Source organism: Pseudophryne corroboree, chromosome 4, assembly GCF_028390025.1.
Source record: "Pseudophryne corroboree isolate aPseCor3 chromosome 4, aPseCor3.hap2, whole genome shotgun sequence".
In the NCBI taxonomy this organism is placed as follows: domain Eukaryota; kingdom Metazoa; phylum Chordata; class Amphibia; order Anura; family Myobatrachidae; genus Pseudophryne; species Pseudophryne corroboree.
In genome coordinates, this window is record NC_086447.1 from 57796272 (window position 1) to 57813596 (window position 17325).

Here is a 17325-nt window from a genome sequence, read left to right on the forward strand (position 1 = left end):
ATGTCCCCCATCTACATATACGCGGTGCATGACATAGACGCTGTCCCCCATCTACATATACACGGTGCATGACATAGACAATGTCCCCCATCTACATATACGCGGTGCATGACATAGACGCTGTCCACCATCTACATATACACGGTGCATGACATAGACAATGTCCCCCATCTACATATACGCGGTGCATGACATAGACGCTGTCCCCCATCCACATATACTCGGTGCATGACATAGACAGTGTCCCCCATCTATATATACGCGGTGCATGACATAGACAGTGTCCCCCATCTATATATACGCGGTGCATGACATAGACGCTGTCCCCCATCTACATATACACGGTGCATGACATAGACGCTGTCCCCCATCCACATATACTCGGTGCATGACATAGACGCTGTCCCCCATCCACATATACTCGGTGCATGACATAGACGCTGTCCCCCATCCACATATACTCGGTGCATGACATAGACAATGTCCCCCATCTACATATACGCGGTGCATGACATAGACGCTGTCCCCCATCTACATATACACGGTGCATGACATAGACGCTGTCCCCCATCCACATATACTCGGTGCATGACATAGACGCTGTCCCCCATCCACATATACTCGGTGCATGACATAGACGCTGTCCCCCATCCACATATACTCGGTGCATGACATAGACAATGTCCCCCATCTACATATACGCGGTGCATGACATATACACTGTCCCCCATCTACATATACACGGTGCATGACATAGACGCTGTCCCCCATCCACATATACGCGGTGCATGACATAGATGCTGTGCCCATCTACATATACACGGTGCATGACATAGACGCTGTCCCCCATCCACATATACACAGTGCATGACATAGACCAGGGATGGCCAACCAGGCAGAGGCAAAGAGCCAGAAAAGATCTGTAGGCAAGGGCAAGAGCCACTATCATGCGTGCGCAAGAATGCGGGTGTGGCCAAGTTGTCACAAAGCCACACCCCATTTTTGTGCGCACACCTTTTGGTATGACATTAGTAGGAGTATGACCTTGTGTCATAACCCCGTTTTAAGTTATGTTGTACAGTGCCACATATATATAATGCCCCAGTACAGTGCCACATACATATAAGAAAATGGGTGCCTCCACAGTGCCAGATACATATATGCCCCCACAGTGCCAGTTACACATATGTCCCCACAGTGCCAGATACATATATGCCCCCAGTGCCAGATACACATGCCCCACAGTGCCAGATACACATGTCCCACCAGTGCCAGATACATATATTCCCCCAGTGCCAGATACACATGTCCCCACAGTGCCAGATACACATGTCCCCACAGTGCCAGATACATATATTCCCCCAGTGCCAGATACACATGTCCCCACAGTGCCAGATACATATATTCCCCCAGTGCCAGATACACATGCCCCACAGTGCCAGATACACATGTCCCACCAGTGCCAGATACTATATTCCCCCAGTGCCAGATACACATGTCCCCACAGTGCCAGATACATATATTCCCCCAGTGCCAGATACACATGTCCCCACAGTGCCAGATACATATATTCCCCAGTGCCAGATACACATGTCCCCACAGTGCCAGATACATATATTCCCCCAGTGCCAGATGCACATGCCCCCACAGTGCCAGATACACATGCCCCGACAGTGCCAGGTACACATATATCCCACAGTGCCAGGTACATATATGCCCCACAGTGCCAAATACATATATGCCCCACAGTGCCATACACATATATGCCCCACAGTGCCAGATACACATGCCCCCACAGTGCCAGATACATATATTCCCCCAGTGCCAGATACACATGCCCCCACAGTGCCAGATACATATATTCCCCCAGTGCCAGATACACATGTCCCCACAGTGCCAGATACACATGCCCCCACAGTGCCAGATACATATATTCCCCCAGTGTCAGATACACATGTCCCCACAGTGCCAGATACACATGTCCCCACAGTGCCAGATACACATGTCCCCACAGTGCCAGATACACATGCCCCCACAGTGCCAGATACATATATTCCCCCAGTGCCAGATACACATGTCCCCACAGTGCCAGATACACATGTCCCCACAGTGCCAGATATGCCCCCAGTGCCAGATACACATGTCCCCACAGTGCCAGATATGCCCCCAGTGCCAGATACACATGTCCCCACAGTGCCAGATATTCCCCCAGTGCCAGATACACGTCCCCACAGTGCCAGATATGCCCCCAGTGCCAGATACACATGTCCCCACAGTGCCAGATATTCCCCCAGTGCCAGATACACATGCCCCCACAGTGCCAGATACATATATTCCCCCAGTGCCAGATACACATGTCCCCACAGTCCCAGATACATATATGGCCCACAGTGCCAGATACACATATGCGCCATAGTGCCAGATACATATATGCCCCACAGTGCCAAATACATACTGTATATGCCCCAGAGTGACAGATACATATATGCCCCACAGTGCCAGATATACATGCCCCCACAGTGCCAGATATGTCCCCAGTGCCAGATACAGATATGCTCCCAGTGCCAGATACACATGTCCCCACAGTGCCTCCCCCAAGTTGTGCTCACAGCGCTGCTGCTGTTGTGTGTGAGGGGAGGAGAGCACAGCGTGCGTCTCTCCTGACCCTCAGTCTCCGGCGGCGGTGTCTATATTCAATTAGGTGCCAGTCCGTGACCCAATCAAAGCTCGCAGTCTGGCAGCCAATCAGGAGCTTTAGCTGCCGGTCCGCTAGCTTTGATTGGCTAATGGGCCTGCGCCGAATTGAAAATAGACACCGGCGCTGGAGAATAGACTAAGAAGTGTGTTCTACGCTCTCTATGTACCCCATCTGTGTCACCCCTGTCTGTCTACCCCTCCCCTTTAGAATGTAAGCTCTCACGAGTAGGACCCTCTTCCCTCATGTGCTTATCCTTTGTCTTACTTTAATAATCTTCAACTGTACCACGTCCAGCAGTCTTCTGCCACCTGATACTTATTCCAGTGTCATCTGCTGATGTAACTATGTGTATTTACCCTGTACTTGTCCTATACTATCATCAACTGTAAGTTGCTGTTTTCATGTTTGATTATTTGTTTATGTACTCTGTAATTGGGCGCTGCGGAACCCTTGTGGCGCCATATAAATAAAGGATAATAATAAAGTGTGTGTGCTGGATGTGTCGGGCAGCGGTGGCCAGGTGCCAACCGAGCCGCATGCTGAAGATGAAACAACTGCATGCGGCTCGAGAGCCGCAGGTTGGCCACCGCTAACAGACGCTGTCCCCCATCTACATACGCACAGTGCAGTACATAGACGCTGTCCCCCATCTACATGTACACAGTGCAGTACATAGACGCTGTCCCCCATCTACATATACACAGTGCAGGACATAAATATTGTCCCACTGCTCCAAGTAGAAAATGTGTTGCCAAGTGCGTAGCTACCATAGGTGCAGGGAGTGCAGCTGCTATGGGGCCCAGAGCTGAGAGTGGCCACCTTCCCTGTCACAGTTACATGTGTTATATACAGGGTGTAGCTACCATAGGTGCAGGCAGTGCAGCTGCTATGGGGCCCAGAGCTGAGAGGGGCCACCTTCCCTGTCACAGTTACATGTGTTATATACAGGGTGTAGCTACCATTGGTGCAGGGAATGCAGCTGCTATGGGGCCCAGAGCTGAGAGGGGTCACCCTCACTGTCACAGTTACATGTGTTATATACAGGGTGTAGCTACCATAGGTGCAGGGAGTGCAGCTGCTATGTGGCCCAGAGCTGGGAGGGGCCACCTTCCCTGTCACAGTTACATGTGTTATATACAAGGGTGTAGCTACCATAGGTGCAGGCAGTGCAGCTGCTATGGGGCCCAGAGCTGAGAGGGGCCACCTTCCCTGTCACAGTTACGTGTGTTATATACAAGGGTGTAGCTACCATAGGTGCAGGCAGTGCAGCTGCTATGGGGCCCAGAGCTGAGAGGGGCCACCTTCCCTGTCTCAGTTACATGTGTTATATACAGGGTGTAGCTACCATAGGTGCAGGGAGTGCAGCTGCTATGGGGCTCAGACCTGAGAGGGGCCACCTTCCCTGTCATAGTTACATGTGTTATATATACAGGGTGTAGCTACCATAGGTGCAGGGAGTGCAGCTGCTATGGGGCTCAGACCTGAGAGGGGCCACCTTCCTGTCACAGTTACATGTGTTATATACAAGGGTGTAGCTACCATAGGTGCAGGTAGTGCAGCTACTATGTGGCCCAGAGCTGAGAGGGGCCACCTTCCCTGTCACAGTTACATGTGTTATATACAGGGTGTAGCTACCATAGGTGCAGGGAGTGCAGCTACTATGTGGCCCAGAGCTGAGAGGGGCCACCTTCCCTGTCACAGTTACATGTGTTATATACAGGGTGTAGCTACCATAGGTGCAGGTAGTGCAGCTGCTATGGGGAACAGAGCTGAGAGGGGTCACCTTCCCTGTCACAGTTACATGTGTTATATACAGGGTGTAGCTACCATAGGTGCAGGTAGTGCAGCTGCTATGGGGAACAGAGCTGAGAGGGGTCACCTTCCCTGTCACAGTTACATGTGTTATATAAAGGGTGTAGCTACCATAGGTGCAGGCAGTACAGCTGCTATGGGGCCCAGAGCTGAGAGGGGCCACCTTCCCTGTCATAGTTACATGTGTTATATACAGGGTGTAGCTACCATAGGTGCAGGGAGTGTAGCTGCTATGGGGCCCAGAGCTGAGAGGGGCCACCTTCCCTGTCACAGTTACATGTGTTATATACAGGGTGTAGCTACCATAGGTGCAGGGAGTGCAGCTACTATGTGGCCCAGAGCTGAGAGGGGCCACCTTCCCTGTCACAGTTACATGTGTTATATACAGGGTGTAGCTACCATAGATGCAGGCAGTACAGCTGTTATGGGGAACAGAGCTGAGAGGGGCCACCTTCCCTGTCACAGTTACATGTGTTATATACAGGGTGTAGCTACCATAGGTGCAGGGAGTACAGCTGCTATGGGGCCCAGAGCTGAGAGGGGCCATCTTCCCTGTCACAGTTACATGTGTTATATACAGGGTGCAGCTACCATAGGTGCAGGGAGTACAGCTGCTATGGGGCCCAGAGCTGAGAGGGGCCATCTTCCCTGTCACAGTTACATGTGTTATATACAGGGTGCAGCTACCATAGGTGCAGGGGGGTACAGCTGCTATGGGGCACAGAGCTGAGAGGGGCCACCTTCCCTGTCATAGTTACATGGGTTAATACACTTTTCACCATTGGGTGATAGATAGGGGCTCTTACAAACTTTTTCCTTGGGGTCTGCAATATACCTAATTATGCTCCTGGACCTGCTCTTAGTAATGTGGTATATAATGAACGGGAGGGCATTACAATGTTGCAAAATATAAACTGGGACACTATAATGTGGCACAATATGAAGTGGAAGCAGTAAAGTGTGGATAATATGAACTGGGGACACTGTCATAATGTGAATTGGGGATCACTGTGTTGCATAATGTGTACTGGCAGCCCTACAATGTGACATTATGTGAACTAGGACATTACTATGAGGCATAACTAAGGCACTGCTATGGTTCAGAAGATAAACTAGGGCACTACAGAGAAGTGTCTCTCTAGAAGCATTGGGACAGGGGCCCTTCAAAATGTTGCTATGGGGCCCACAAAGTTCTGGCTATGCCCCTCTGGTTTGCATCTGTCAAACCACTGCAGTTGGAGGATTTGTGGTGGTGCACAAAAATAAAATAGTTTGCGTATTATGCTGGAGTTACAAGACGATCAGAAACTACTGTACAGCCAGGTCACTGTTCTGAAGTCACCAGTGCTAACATGTAGCAGAGATATCACCAGTTTGGTCATTTCCTGCACCTGTGTTCCTTCCCCAATTACCTAAAGGGGGGTACACATGGGGAGATATGTGCTGAGCGATCTATCATTGCTTCATTTCTAGTCAGATTGCTTAGAAATGAAGCATACATCGCTACGTGTGTACCCCCCGTAAAACTTCCATGCCATTTATGTGCATTACTAAAGCCGAGCATACACTACAATTATCTGACAGATTTGGAGGATTGGAATGAAAATCTGGTAATAACAAATAACACTCAAACCATTTCGTTACACCTACCCAGATTGGACAGATAATCTCATAGGCCCTACACACTGGGCGATAATACTCAAAGATATGAACGATCTCGTTCATTAGTGAACGAGATACCGTTCATATCTTTGAATGTGGAGGCTCGTTCATCGCTGGTGCCCCGTCACCTGTGCATGCAGGCCAATATGGACGGTCTCGTCCATATTTGCCTGCACTTCAATGGAGCCGGGTGACGGGGGGAGTGAAGAAACTTTGCTCCCCCCGTCACTGCCCCCCCCCCCCCCCCCCCCGCCGCCGCCGGATCGCCCGTCGGTTGTATCCGCCGTCGGGCAGCTCGGTGGCGGATCGCTCAATGGGGGTCATTCCGAGTTGTTCGCTCGCAAGCTGCTTTTAGCAGCTTTGCACACGCTAAGCCGCCGCCTACTGGGAGTGAATCTTAGCATATTAAAATTGCGAACGAAAGATTAGCAGAATTGCGAATAGACACTTCTTAGCAGTTTCTGAGTAGCTCCAGACTTACTCTGCCACTGCGATCAGTTCAGTCAGTGTCGTTCCTGGTTTGACGTCACAAACACACCCAGCGTTCGCCCAGACACTCCCCCGTTTCTCCAGCCACTCCCACGTTTTTCCCGGAAACGGTAGCGTTTTTTTGCACACTCCCATAAAACGGCCAGTTTCCGCCCAGAAACACCCACTTCCTGTCAATCACATTACGATCACCAGAACGAAGAAAAAACCTCGTAATGCCGTGAGTAAAATTCCAAACTGCATAGCAAATTTACCTAGCGCAGTCGCACTGCGGACATTGCGCATGCGCATTAGCGACTATTCGCTCCGTTGCGACAAAAAAATAACGAGCGAACAACTCGGAATGACCCCCCATGTGTAGGGCCCTTTAGAGTGTGAATCCAACTTTACTGTCACTTCATTCAAATGTTTTTATTCACGAGATATCTCCTGCATAGGCTCTTCTTAAATAAGTAGGAAAGTTAATCATGTGGTAACTGCAGCTTTTGATTTTGACTTTACTAAATGGACCTCTTAATTTACTTTCTTGCAGAATTCTCTTTACCCATCTGCATCTGCAACCAATATATATTTTTTTTTATTATTTCGCGTTCTGCAGAAAGTTATTTGTGAAGCTATGCTGCCCTCTGCTGGCCAGTACCTGTTACTGCAGGGGAAAGGGAGAGGCGGAACACAGGTCAAAACTATTCTTCAAACGATCAATACACTTGGATGTATCATTGGTTAATTAGGGTTATCATCTTGTTAGGATTTGCCCTTTGCAGTGAAATATTACACTAGAAAATAAATATGGGTTGATGCTTTCCCTGCTGTAAATGATTACGTTATTATTATGCTTCAATTTGGAGATCTGTGATAAAGTAACGGTAGAGTGCTTATATACAGGTCACAAAAACCTGAGGTGACTTCTAATATCCATAACAGTATACATTAAAGGTTATTATAACATACAAGCGTCCTAATGAATACTAATCACTGCCAGGGCTACTAAGTCACTAAAGGCCTAGGGCAGCTCATGATTGTACGGGGAGAGGCCATGGGGGGTCATTCCGACCCGTTCGAACGCTGCGAACGGGTCGGAACTGCGGCTGCGCGGCGCCCGCATTGCGCCCGCGCGTCGTTGCTCAGTGATGGCAGTCGCCGGGCAACGACGCCAGGACCGAAGAAAGCGATCGCAGGCCCGATCGCAAGAAGATTGACAGCGGGAAGGAGGATCGGGGCATCTACTCACCGTTTGCCGGGCGTGGTAAGGCGAACGCAGGCGTGGTAAGGCGTTTGGAGGGCGGATGTCTGACATCACAGCCGGGAACTTCATCGCTGGATTCGTCGCACTGGGTAAGCAGGTGCAGGGCTGGTCTTGTTCTGCACTAAACTTTTTTAGCATAGCAGAGCTGCACAAGCGATCGCAGCCCTGCTATGCTAAAATACACTCCCCCATAGGCGGCGTCAGGTTGATCGCACGAGCAGCAAAAAGTTGCTACGTGCGATCAACTCGGAATGACCCCCAATGTCTCCTGCCAAGAGACCACACACACCCTTTTCGGGTGTACCCGGCAATGGCACGGACGAGGGTCACGATTACCATTCCCAAGTTGGGGGTATGGTATATGGCATCCTGTGGGACCCAATCACAATTCCTGATAGTAATCCAATAGAAATATTATTCTGGGTAATACTGGTAAATGCAGCCGCAAGATAACTACTCTCAGCCTGTGAGACATTTTCAAATAGCCGCAGGACTTACCGTACCCATTTAGCAGCCGGGAAACGTGGCTGGACCTATTCAGTCACTGCCCGTGGTGAGCCCAGAGAGTTCACGTACTGCATCTCTGGCTGATGCAAACAGAAATGTGGGTTACGTGCACCTTCAGGGATTAATAAGTGCGGTAGTTGCGTAACGCCGGAATCTATTCCTTACTGCACATTAACCGCTGAGCAGACCGTGGGATGTGGGCCTTACTGCGGCATATACAGTAAGCCGGGGCTCTTAACCAAGCTGCTGAAAGCCCACAGTGAGTAAGTCCCACAGCTAATTGTGCATACCCCTGTGTGTGCGCCATCTTTCCACTGCAGTTAACGTGATCTAAAGGTGGGCTGGTCACTCGACCTGTTCACCAGATAAAGCATCAAATTTCCAGACACCTGCGTATGTGGCCAAAATGGACTGGAAAGCGGTTTCGCTTCTGTGCATATGGCATGTGTAGGCCCAGATTTAAGCCAGTACTTAATGGGCTTTAAATACATTTGTTCTATGATTTTGGAAAGATATAATTGACCACAATAAGAAATGCAGTATGTTATGTACAGTGGCGGAACTAGCGAGTAGTGGGCCCAGGTGCGACAAAATGCTTTGGGCCCCTCCACCATCCCATCCAAGTTCACCCCCTCAACCCTGGAGAGGATCTGGTGAGGGGGACCTGCTCGGGGCCAGGGAAATGGATACCTAGCAACAGTGCCGTAACTAGACATTTTAGCACTGTGTGCAGGAAACAGCATCGGAGCCCCCCCCCCCCCCCTTCTATGTAAAACAGGGGCAGTGCGCGGCGTAGGCGCGCGCAAAAAATATAGGGGCGTGCACGCAAAATAATACTAATTCACAGTAGTCTCCATTATTCAAATTACGCCGCACAGTAGCACCACTACTACACCAGGTAGAGCCCCTTTTACACATTACGGCAGACAGCGTCCCCCTTTTTACACATTACGGCAGACAGCGTCCCCTTTTTACACATTACGGCAGACAGCGTCCCCCTTTTTTTACACATTACGGCAGGCAGCATCCCTTTTAACACATTACGGCAGACAGCATCCCCTTTTTTACACATAACGGCAGACAGCGTCCCCCTTTTTACACATTACGGCAGGCAGCGTCCCCCTTTTTACACATTAAGGCAGACTTTTTAATAGTGTGAACTGGCTCCTCCCTCTATGCCCCTCCTCCAGACCTCAGTTTAGAAAATGTGCCCAGGAGACTGGATGCACATTAGTGGATCTCTACAGAGCTCTGCTGGAAAAATACTTTGTTAGGATTTTTATTTTACAGGGAAGCTGCTGGCAACAGCTTCCCTGCTTCGTGGGACTTAGGGGAGGAAGTAGGAACCAACTTCTCATTAAGTTTCATGGTTCTGCTTCCGCTGACAGGACACCATTAGCTCCTGAAGGGTACTGAACACAGCCTAAGCCTGGCCAGCGTTCACTCCCACAGCACTGCCGCCACCCCCTAACAGAGCCAGAAGACAGAAGGCTGGTGAGTATATCTACCGGAGTCCTACAGAGAGGGATCCTCCGGTCATCGTTGGCAGCATTCAGGAACAGCGCAGCGGACGCTGCGCGCCATGTCTCTCAGCAAACGGGTGCAGAGCGCGCGCGTGGGGGGGTGGGCGCTCTGAGTGGCATGAATATACCTTACTCTCACTGGACAAAAGGCACATCCTAGTTGTATTAGGTTATGCTACCCCCGGGGCCAGTATAAAGCTACTCCATGTCTGAGGCGGAAACGCGCCATTACAAGAGGGCGGAGCTTCTCCTCAGATGTACCAGTTCACTCACTGGGCGCCATTTTCTCCTGCAGAACGCCACTGTGAGGATCCAGAATGCTGATTCCTCCTCAAGACACAGCTGACACAAGTACCAGGGTGTTATAGAGGGGGAAGGGAGTGTTCATTGTAATTAGGTCTGCGGGCCTAATATTGAAACATGCGCTGTAAGTGTGTAAATATTACACATTTCATAAAGGGCGCAGTGTGTGGACTGGCAATTCCCTCTGTGTCTCTCTGACAGACTTTACTGTAGGTCTGTCCCCAATAGCTCCCCTGTGTGATAGGGGGTGTGAGTGTGAGTGTGGGTGTGAGTGTGTGTACAAGGGTATAACATGTCAGACATCGGGGAGGGTTCTTCTCCGGAAGAACCCATTTTAGATACACAAGGGGGAAACATGGTGGCCCTTCCCTCTCAGAAGGAGCCGGAGTGGGTGAGAAAGTTGCGGAAGAATATGTCAATGCTTGCAAAGAAATTCTCTGAGTCTGAACAACAGACTAAATATTGGAGGCAGTCTGTGGAGGATGCACTGTTACTGACCCCTCCATATCATCCACTCGGGTCCCATCTAGTTCCCAGAAAAGGTCTCTGGCCCAAATACTGCAAGGGGTCACAGACACAGATTCCGACTCTGACGTCGACACTGGGGTTTTGAGAGGGGTAGACCCCAAATTAGCCAACAGCATACAATGTATGATAGTCGCTATAAAGGAAGTGTTGGAGTTTCCTGAAACAACACTGGTCCCTGAGGAAAAGGATTATTTTAAATTAAATAAAAAACAGATTGTGACTTTTCCTCCTTCAAAGGATTTGAATGCGTTCTGTGAAGAATCCTCGTCTAACCCAGAGAAAAAAATGACTATTCCCAGAAGGATACGTGTAGCGTACCCTTTCCCCGAGGAAGACAGGCACAAATGGGAGACACCCCCAATGATAGACACCTCAATTTTTCGGCTGTCTAAAAAAATTGTTTTGCCTGCCCCAGGATCAGCCTCTTTAAAAGATCCGGCTGACCGTAAATTAGAGGCAACCCTAAAATCCATATATACGGCTAACGGAACGTTGCTCAGGCCCACCATTGCTTGTGCGTGGGTAAGTAACGCTGTGGAAAAATGGTCTGACAACTTACTTGTTAATATAGACACAGTTGACAGCGATGAAATAGTCCTAACTCTCGGCCATATCAAAGATGCTGCAGGTTACTTAGTTGAAGCTATGAAGGATATTGGGTTGCTGAGTTCAAGATCCTCCGCTATGGCGATTTCAGCCCGCAGGACGCTATGGATTCGCCAATGGAATGCTGATGCGGAATAAAAAAAGAATATTGAGGCGCTCCCTTATAAGGGAGAGACTCTCTTTGGAGACAAGCTGGATGCCATGATTTCAACAACAACATCAGGCAAGTCAGCATTTCTGCCTTCCGCAGCTGCTCCACCTAGGAAAGGATATCATTCTCATACGATGCAGTCCTTTCGGCCCAACAAGTCCAAAAAGGCAAAAGGTACCCCCTTCTTCGCAGGAAGAGGGCAAGGAAGAGGTAGAAAACCTACTACACCATCAGGCTCGCAAGAGCAGAAGTCAACAGCTACTTCTGCTAAAGCCACAGCATGACGCTGGGGTTCCCCTATGGGAGTACGATCGGGTGGGGGCACGTCTACTGTTCTTCAGCCAGGTCTGGGTTCACTCAGATCTGGATCCTTGAATATTACAGATAGTATCCCAAGGTTACAAATTGGAATTTCAAGACCTTCCCCCATGCCGATTTTTCAAATCAGTCTTACCAGTTTCTGTCCAGGACAGAACAAAAGTGCTGAACGCAATACAGAAATTACATCAAGACGGAGTAATTTCCTTAGTTCCTGCCGTACAACAGGAACAAGGATTTTATTCAAGCTTGTTTGTAGTGCCGAAGCCGGATGGCTCGGTCAGACTGATTTGAAACCTAAAAGCTCTGAATCTGTATTTAAAAAGTTTCAAACATTACCTTTCGGGCTCTCCACGGCTCCGTGAATATTCACCAAGGTGATGGTGGAGATGATGGTTCTCCTTCGCAAGGAAGGAGTCAACATAATTCCGTACTTGGACGATCTCCTCATAAAAGCGAGATCCAGGGAGAAGTTGGTACAACACATTGCACTATCCCTGATGGTGCTTCAACAGCACGGCTGGATCATAAATCTTCCAAATTCACAGTTGGAACCGACAATGAGGTTATCATTTCTGGGAATGATATTGGACACAGAAGTACAGAAAGTATTTCTACCGGTGGAAAAGGCTCTGGAAATCCAGAGGATGGTCAAAAATTTTTGAAACCAGCACGCATGTCGATTCATCAGTGCATCCGCCTGCTGGGGAAGATGGTAGCAGCCTACGAGGCTCTACAATATGGCCGATTCCAGGGGGGTTCCAATGGGACCTACTGGACAAGTGGTCCGGATCACATCTACACATGCATCAGAGGATTTTCCTGTCGACAAAAGCCAGAATTTCACTCCTGTGGTGGCTACAAAGTTCTCACCTCCTGGAGGGACGCAGGTTCGGGATTCAGAACTGGATCCTGTTGACCACAGATGCAAGCCTCCGAGGTTGGGGAGCAGTCACGCAAGGGGAAAGTTTCCAAGGAAGATGGTCAAGTCAAGAAATACTTCTTCACATAAACATTCTGGAGTTGAAAGCTGTGTACAACTGCCTTCTTCAAGCGGCGCATCTTCTTCAAGATCATCCCATACAGATCCAGTCAGACAATGTAACGACAGTGGCTTACATAAACCGTCAGGGAGGAACGAAAAGCAGAGCGGCAATGGCAGAGGTGACAAGAATACTCCTATGGGCAGAAAAACTTGCAAGAGCTCTGTCGGCGATTTTCATTCCAGGAGTGGACAACTGGGAAGCGTCTTCTCTTATTTCTACAGGCGTGTGTGGATGCTGGCTTGAGATTAGGGTCTATCAAGGTCCAAATTTCGGCCTTGTCCATGTTCTTTCAGAAACAGTTGGCTTCCCTTCCTGAGGTCCAGACGTTCGTGAAAGGGGTCCTGCCATCCAACCTCCCTTTGTGCCTCCTGCGGCACCATGGGATCTTAATGTGGTGTTGCAGTTCCTTAAATCAGACTGGTTTGAGCCTCTGCAAGAGGTAAAGTTGAAGTTTCTCACTTGGAAAGTCATCATGCTGTTGGCCTTGGCCTCAGGCAGACGAGTGTCTGAATTAGGAGCTCTGTCACACAAGAGTCCTGATTTGATTTTTCATGAAGATAGAGCTGAACTGCGGACGCGTCAGCACTTTCTTCCAAAGGTTGTGTCTTCTTTCCATATTAACCAACCTGTGGTGGTGCCAGTGGCTTCTGACACCTCAGCCGTTTCAAAGTCCTTGGATGTCGTCAGAGCGTTGAGGACTTATGTTGCAAGAACGGCTCGGATAAGGAAAACAGAATCTTTGTTTGTCCTCTGAGACCCCAACAAGATTGGGGGTCCTGCATCTAAGCAGACTATTGCGCGCTGGATCAGAGGTACCATTCAGCACGCTTATTCCATGGCGGGACTGCCGTTACCGAGTTCGGTAAAGGCCCACTCTACAAGGAAAGTGGGTTCTTCCTGGGCGGATGCCCGGGGTGTCTCGGCATTGCAAATTTGCAGAGCAGCTACTTGGTCAGGGGCAAACACGTTTGCTAAGTTTTACAAGTTTGACACCTTGGCTGCTGACGACCTTCAATTTGGTCAGTCCGTTCTACAGGAACATTAGCACTTTCCCGCCCGTACTGGGAGCTTTGGTACATCCCCATGGTACTAAAATGGACCCCAGCATCCTCTAGGATGCAAGAGAAAATAGGATTTTAATTACCTACCGGTAAATCCTTTTCTCGTAGTCCGTAGAGGATGCTGGGCGCCCGCCCAGTGCTAATTTTTCCTGCATAATTACGTTTTGTCTTTTAAACAGGTTCTCATGTGTTAAGGTGTTCACAGCTGTTGCTGTTGAGTTATGCATGCACGTTGGCATGGGTTATGTTGAAGGCCATGTTTGGCGGCATGTTTTGTAAGGTGTGAGCTGGTGTGAATCTCGCCACTAGTTTAATGCAAATTCTTCTCTCGAAGTTGTCCATCTCCTCGGGCACAGTTCCTATACTGAGGTCTGGAGGAGGGGCATAGAGCACTGTGTTCCACAGGGAATACATCAGGGTGTAGAGCTGGCTCTTGATCCGAGGCACCAACAGGCTAAATCTCTGACTGTTCCCAGGATACATTGCACCGCCTCCTCTATAACCCTGCCTCCGGACACTGGAGCTCAATTAGTAAGTTGGTGCCTGCAGAGCAGGTCACCTAACAGGGGGGCTGCGCTAGGCAGCCCTGAAAAGAGATTTTTTAGAAGACTTCAAGGGCCACAGCACTTTCTATGTCATTCTGACATGCTGTGCTGCGGCTCCATCACCTCCCCTGCAGCGCTGCATACTCCCGCGGCCGGGTTCCCTGGTACTTGCAGTGGAGGCGCACCGGTTCACAGGCACACCACCGCTGACGCTCTCCAGGGTCGCATGGCTGCACATCAGGGAGGAGGTAAGGGGGTCCCCCAGGTCGTACCCGCCGGTAAATCGCGTTCCGGTTGCAGTCCCAGGAGACGGACCGCGACGCTGGTGTGTACACTGTACTGCACAGGGACCCCACTATATCCACCAGGGCAGGGAGCACAGGTTGGATTTAAGAAATCCATGTTACATAGGCTCCACAGTACCCGGTGGTGAGGACCAGCAGAGGGTATAAGGCGCTGACCTGTAGCCCCTCCCCCGGCTCCAGGCGCCATTTACTGCTGGTGTTCCCGCCCTGGAGCTGCCTCACACTCTCCCTCACTCCCTGAGATTTTGACGCCATTTTCTCACATAGCTGCGTCTGGTCTCCGGGACTGCAGGTCTATGTCTCCTCTGTAAATCCGCCTGCCTCATCAGCACTGTGATTTTACAGTCACTTAAGTATTCTAAATGTCATTTTAGACAGTGTTAGTTAAGTGTGCTTCTGCCTGAACATTTAGTACAAGTGTTCTGAGATATACATCCAGTATCTACTTTGCATTGTTATATCTGTTTTTATATATATATATATATATATATATATATATGTGTGTGTGTGTGTGTGTGTGATTTCACTAGTCCAGTGCAGTTTTAATGTTTGTCTGAATTAATTTCTGCATTGTACCTGTGACTGAGTGTGCCTGTAGCTGCTGTGTGGATTTCATTAGTGCATCCCACCTATTGCTATCACTGTATTCTGTACCCTGGGGGGCTAGGTACGTCAGGGTCTCATATATAGTGTTACACAGTATATACTATTTAGTGTGTTTTATTGTGCGTTTCAGTCACATCATACCGCTTTAATCCTCTGTTTGTATCACATAACATAAGGGGGTTATTTGCAGGTATTGTTGTTCTGGCTATTTTGTACTGTTTAGCTCTGCGGCTACATCTGCTATCATGTCTACCACGCAGGGCGGTAAATCCGCGGACACTTCAGCATCATGCAGGGCGTGCGCCACGGATTTACCTGAGAGGGAAGTTATAACTGATGGTTTGTGTACTGGGTGCCATACATCTCCCAGTCAGCCCGCAGCTCCCGTAGTCACTCTGGAGCCACCTTGGCAAGCATTCTCTTGTATGTTGCATATGCTGGTGTCACGTCTTATGTCCCCTGTGGGACCTTCTGTGCCATTGCAACCACATATTGTCCCTGTAGTTAATCCACCCTGGGCAGACACTCTGTCTACTCTAATACAGCAATGAAATCAATCTTTGGTGGTTCAAAAGCCTACCTCACGCCCCGCTGGCGTCAAGAGGTCATCTAAGCGGGCCGCTTCCTCCTCACAATCCACTAACATTTCAGATAATTCTTCTAATGAGGATGGGGAATATACTGATCTGTCAGACACTGAATAAGTTGCTTCTGATGAGGAACCTACAACTCAGGTTGATGTCCCTGACCTAGTGGAGGCTATTTGTCACGATCCGGGTATCTGGACGCCATTTCTTACCCATCAGATGCCTCCTAAGGCTGGCTCAGCGCTCCAGGACCGGATCCCATCTGTTATCCTGATGTTCACATTCCTGCATCCTCTCCTGTCTCCCTGAGACGCTGTCACAGTCACGCCATATTACATCTGGCATGGCGTCTCCCGCGGCCTCCGCCGCCGTCCCTGAGCTTCTGCATGCAGAGTGTCAGAGTGGCGATTACGTCAGCCGCGGCCTCCGCTGTGTCCGCGTGGTTGGATGTGCACTTGTCAGCCTGGCGTCTCCTGTCTCCAGTGGCCGGCGCCGCCATTACTGTTTTCATTACCACATGGATTACAAACCAAACTTCCCTCCAAGTGTCTGCATGGGCGCAGCCATCTTGGATTCTGTCAGCTGATCATTTCCTCCAATCTGTTGTCAGTATTGTTAATCTGCATAATTGCCAAGCCAATCCCTTCCTTGCTGCAGGTATAAATACACTGTGCCTGAGCAAGGAAGGCGTCAGTGCTTTGGTTGTCAAACCTAGTTCCTGTTTGTCTCTCTCCTGTGATTGTCTTCCAAGTTCCAGCTCCTGTCTCAAGACTTCCACCATAGAGACCCGCACCAGCATTCCACCTGCGGTGTAGCCTGACTCTCCAATCCATTGTGGATTCATCTGTTTCCAGCTACAACATTACCTGCTTCCAGCCCAGCTTCCAGCAGAGTACAGCTTCTCTTAAAGGGCCGGTGTCCTTTCTACACTTTACCACTCTCCACCGGTATTATTATTTCTCCGCTCTCAAGCTCTACATTTCAGCTCATATTTCATCGCTCCCAAGTTCATTTATTATTTAACTGGCTCCAGCCAGTATCCACTCCGTGCTAACAACAGTCTGGTTCCAGCCAGTATCCACAGCAGCCGTTTTATCTACAGCAGCACAGCTTTTCCTGGAACACCAGCTGGTACAATCCTGGGTTATCTCCATTGCTACAGTCGGGCCTGGTAAGGACTTTCCATCTAGAAGATTATTAGAACTATCTCACACTACCAGTGCCCTGTGGCTCCTGCCACCCTGTAGTACCCAGGAACTGTATTTATTCTTTGCTGACTTTTATGTTTTCTTTTACTGCTGCTGTGTTGCGGAGTTGTCATAATAAACATCA

At 49.4% G+C, this 17325-nt stretch overlaps 1 long non-coding RNA gene across 1 annotated transcript in view; it reads left to right on the top strand.

Annotated features, from left to right (window-relative positions):
- The window catches only part of LOC134908870 (uncharacterized), a 112212-nt gene that overhangs the window by 995 nt on the left and 93892 nt on the right, over positions 1-17325 (top strand). The gene's annotated exons all lie outside the window — the stretch shown is intronic.